This window comes from Triticum dicoccoides, chromosome 7A (genome assembly GCF_002162155.2).
Source record: "Triticum dicoccoides isolate Atlit2015 ecotype Zavitan chromosome 7A, WEW_v2.0, whole genome shotgun sequence".
Lineage (NCBI taxonomy): Eukaryota > Viridiplantae > Streptophyta > Magnoliopsida > Poales > Poaceae > Triticum > Triticum dicoccoides.
Genome location: NC_041392.1, coordinates 16,911,685 through 16,917,121, shown reverse-complemented (window position 1 = coordinate 16,917,121; position 5,437 = coordinate 16,911,685).

Here is a 5,437-nt window from a genome sequence, read left to right as displayed (position 1 = left end):
CGCCCCTGCCCTGCGCGGCTGCCGTGCGCCGCCCCTGCCCTGCGCTGGCGCCGCGCGCCGCCCAGCCGCCCCTGCCCTGCCCCGCCGGTGCCACCGCTGCCGCCATGCCCCTCTGCCCCGCCGGCGCCAACAATTTTTTTATTAGTTTATTTTTTCATATATATATAATGTATGTGTATTTATGTGGCTATATGTTTCTGTTCATATGTTGCAATATGTTTTTTTATTTTTATTAGTTTATTTTTTTGTTCATATGTGATGTATATGTGTATGTGGCTATAATGTATATGTGTATGTGATGTATGTGGCTAGAATTTGCTAAATATATATGTTAAAAATGTTTTTTTGTTCATAGAAAGTTTTTTGTTCATATATAGAAAGTTACAATTTTAGAAAAGTTTTATATATGCAAAAGTTACAATTTTAGAAAAAGAAGGATAGGAAAGAAGAAAATAAGAAGAGGAAAGAAAGAAGAAGAGGAGAGGAAAAGAAGAGGAGAAAAAATAAGAAGAATAAAAAGGAAGAAAAAAATACGAGAAGAAGAAAGGAATAGTGGAGAAGAAGAGATAAACCTATTCTTTCTTCTCCTCTTTTTTGTCTTCTTTTTTTTATTCGATCTTCTCCTCTCTTTTTTCTTCTTTTTTTCTTCTTCTTCTTCTTAATTTTTATCGGGAACAAGGGTGTCGAGGATCGCCAAGGGGTCGAGGGTCGGGAACTAGGGTCGAGGGTTCGAGGGGTCGAGGATCGCTCGGCACTAGGCAACCTCCCGACCCCTCGGCGATCCTCTCGAACATGAGAGGACGAAGAGGATAAAAAAAGAAGAGGAAGAAGAAAAAAAAAGAGGAGAAGAAAGAATAGAGGAGTTCTTCTCCTCTATTCTTTCTTCTCCTCTTTTTTCTTCTTCTTCTTCCTCTTTTTTTTATCGGGAACGAGGGTCGTCGAGGGACATAGATGTAGTGTCGTCGTTGTCGATATACCCCCTCCCGATAGCTTCAACACGTGGGGGGGGGGGGTCGATATTACCCCCTCCTTGAAGCGTTCTCGAGGCCACCCCAAACCCTTGAAGCGTTGTCGAGGCCACCCCAAACCCTAGAGAAGCAGCGTCGAGGCCACTAATTAATATATATGATTCCTTACTATGATTAGCTAGCTAGTTCTACGTTTACCACTAATATATCCATTTGTCATGTTTGAATAATAATTGCCATGTTGTAAATATTTGTAGAAACTATGGACACCGCCCGAGACGAAGCAAACGAAGCGATGTTGAGGGACATAATCGCACAAGGAAGTGATGTCGTCTCGTTGTTTCTCAACGACACCGATGGTCTGGAAGGAGAGGGTGAAGAAGCTGGCTCTGGTGACCTAATGCTGGTGCAAGAAGAAGAACGTGAGGACGGCTTCGGTGACCCAATGCCGGTGCAAGAAGGAGACCGTGATGACGGCTCCGGTGACCGAACCGAGTCCGGACAGGTATATATATTAGTTAAGCCCGTGCTGACTAGCTAATTGATGCATTCATTGTTTTGGTATGTACACATATTAATTAAGTCTTTGCTCTTTTTCTAGCCCTCCGGATCGAGCACAACTGAGGTAAAGAGACGAGGCCCGAAGAAAAAGTTGAGCTCGGATGAAAGGTTTGAGATCATAGCAATCGCGCCCGACGGCCAACCTATTGAACCCATCCGAACAAAGAAGGCATTTGTTGCTCACTACGGGGTTCTGGTTAGGGACAAGATCCCGATCAGCATCCAGCAATGGTTCAAGCCGGCTACAGAAGACCCTGAGGTGTCTTACGTTAATGATATGCAGAAAAATGATCTTTGGACTGAGCTGAAGACAAATTTCACCCTACCGCTAGAGGATGATCCGGAGAAGCCAGTTAAAGAGCAATTAATCAAGTGTTTTGCTCTTAAGAGGATGGCAGACCTATTCAGGAGGTGGAAGAATGACCTGAATAGGTTTGTCGAGAAAAAAGAGACACCAGAATTCAAGGGCATATATGAGAAGATCAGAGATGACTGGCCTGCATTTGTGGCCTACAAGACATCGGAAAAGAGTAAGAAGATATCGGCGACAAACAAGAAAAATGCTGCGAAGAAGAAGCTTCACCATCGCACGGGGTCAGGTGGCTACCTCGTAGCCCGGCCTAAGTGGGCCAAGGCTGAGAATGATCTGGTTGAAAAAGGGATCGAACCAGAGACAATGAGCTGGCCAGACCGTTGCCGGACTTGGTTCTTCGGGGCTGGCGGAACCTTGGACCCTGTAACAAGGAAGTGCATTTGGACGGATGAGCAACTTGACATACCCTTGAAGAAGCTTCGGTACTATATCGCTGCAACGCAGAAAGGGACGTTCCTTCCAAACAGAGAGAACGACGAGCTCACAAAGGCCCTCGGAAATCCTGAGCACCTTGGACGGACACGAGGCACGCTAGGCTCCATTCCGTGGAAGGCTGGGTTTCCGGACGCAGGCGGTTACAAAAGCCACGGGAGGAGGAAAAAAGTACAGCAGACCGAACTCTAGGTGCTGCACGCAAGGGTACAAGCGATAGAGGAACGAGAAGCAAATCGCAGCAAACGACTTGCCGAAGCTTCCCCTGAAGCTACCCTGCCATCTCAGCGGAGAAGCAGCATGGCTTCCACCGAGCTGCTTCAGCCGCAGCTTGTCTTGACGGCTCCTACCAGCTATCCCGTGGATGCTATCACGGAGGCTCAAAATTGCCACCTTATGACGCAATGGATTAATATGAAGGTCAAGGCGGCTATTGGCTCTATTTTTCCTAATGAACCCGGCGCAACTTTTCACTGCCGGCCGATTCCAGAAGGATATGCTAAGGTGATGGTGGATGAAATAACGGAGGGATTTGAGGACCTCCAGCTTGACCACCCTACCGGAGAAGGGGAGACCCGGCTGGGTTCTTCTAGGAAGACTCCATGCCTATGGCGGAAGGAGCTCATCAACCTTCCGAACTAGACGCCTCCGCCTCCTCCTCCTCCTCCGGCGAGTCAGGGCACTCCGCCTCCTCCACCGCCTCCTCCTCCGGCGAGTGACGATCAGGGCCCTCGGCCGGCTCCTTCTCCGGCGCGTGGTGGCACTCCGCCTCCTTCTCCGCCTGCGACGGCGCGCCCGAGCAGCCAGCCTCCTCCTTCTCCGCCTCGTCAGCAAGGGCGGAAGAGACCCGCCGCCGCTCCGGCAGCTGTTCCGGCGTGTCGTAGTCCTTCTCCTCCGCCTCGTAAGCAAGTAAAGAAGACGGCCGCTCCGTCTGTTCGGCCGGTGTCTAGCAGTACAGCCAGAGGCGGGAGGACATACAGATTCGGTCCTTCTCTGAAGACTCCAGAGAAGTTACCATACGAGAGGACCCGGGAGGAGAACGCGAGGATCACGCGAACCGAGGTGGATGACTGGTTTCAAGGGTTGAAAGCAAAGAGACATCCACCTCCGGAGGAGAAGGTAGATCCGGTGAAAGTGAAGCGCACTCTGGCTGCCCTGGCAAAACGACCGAAGTCTCCGCCGAAAGGCAACTATGAGCGCATTATTGCAAAGACATGGGCCGAAGCAGAGCGGTCGGGAAGTACAGTCAGTGATCAAAGGCTGAAAGAACGACGAGCAGCTGGGAAACAAATTACCCAGCTCGGCGAACAAGCGAAGCAATCGTGCCCCCCGCTCAAGGTGCCTAGTGTCGATCCGGGGATGGTGCCCGGTTATAGCAATCTTGACGATTACCTGCCCGACGAAGTACATTATGATCCCATGGATGTGCAGATACACAGATACGAGTACGGGAAGCCTCTCGTCAAAGATGAAAAATCTCTATCAACGATGATGCGAAGATTGCATGATTGGTACTTGAAAATCTGCAGAGAGTCTGGGGGGAGGAGTACTTTGTATGCGAGAGTTAAACCGGAGCATGACCTCTTTGGAATTGAACTGTTGCCTATTCCATTTGAGGAGTTCTATCAGTTTTTCAATCAATTGGCCCTCGATAAAACAACGATCACCTGCTACTGTATGTAAGTAATACTACTTCTGTCATTAAGTCTCTCTATATAGCTCAGCTCTTTCATTGCATGTATTTATAATTATCCTCACTATATTATGCAGATTGAAGATCGCCGAATTGAAGAAAAGACAAATCGGTGATATTGGGTTCGTTAACACATATCTCATAGATGCAAATGAGGTTGACAAAAGGCCCGAAGAAACCGAGGCCAACTTGCTACGATCATTCAAAATAAATGAACACAAAGATATAATACTCTTTCCTTACAACTTCAAGTGAGTGTTACTGTCTTGTGCATATTCGGTTTCCCTTATATATTAGTCCAGGTTATAGTAATGTAATTGATGAGTTATGCATGCGTGCACAGTTACCACTATATTCTCCTATAGATTATTCTTGAGAAGGGAGTAGTAACTATCTTGGACTCTAGACGAAAAGATCCCCGGGAGTATGCGGACATGACTGAAATCCTCAAGAAGTGAGTTAAATCGATCATTATCCACCATATCAGCAACTTTGTTCATTTCCTGATATCAACTAATTGTTTTCTTTGTCCGGCAGGGTTTGGAGAAAATTCACCAAAAAAGCTCCGGGACTGCCGAAGGAGCTGCAAATTAGACACCCGAAAGTAAGTACTATAGTAGCATGTTCCGCGCATCTCCTAGTGATTCAAGCGCTAGTTTCATCAATACCATTTGGCATTCTTGCTTATCAGTTTGATTGACCTCTATTTCTTGTAAAGTGGTTGTGGCAGGAACAAGGGAATGATTTCTGTGGATACTACGTCTGCGAGTCCATCCGCCACACGACCTGTGAGCGGGGCGGGTACACTGACGAACAATATGAAGTGCGTAAATAACAATATTCACAATTTTATTTTATTACCATCATTTGTGTTGAGTTTCATTCATTTATATATATATATATATGTATTGACCCCCTTCTTCAAATTAGATGTTTCGGATGCGGAATGAACTCCTAGCACCAGATCGCATGCGATCAATTCAAGAGGAATTGGCGGCATTCTTTCTTGACCACGTGATCGCTGAAGACGGAGAATACTATGTGGACCATGCGTCCATAATGTAGGAGATTATATTTGTAAGAGATAATTATTGTATATATGTAGCCGGTAGTGTCGGACGATAGATATACGAGAACTTGTTGTTCGACCAATCTCTCGGAGAAGGAGAGGTGGTCGATATCACTTCTCTCTGTATGCATATATGTTCATGATGATCTTCTGTTTCCTTCGTTTGCTTACTAGCTAGCTAGTGTGTCTAGTCCTCTCTATACGTATGTATAGTACGTAGCGTCGACCAAGTACGGACATAAGAGAGGACACTTCTCTCTATTAATTAGCTAGCTAACACAATATATGAAATACCTAAATTAACCCCCCAAAACCGCCAACGCCCCCCCCCCTTTCAAAAA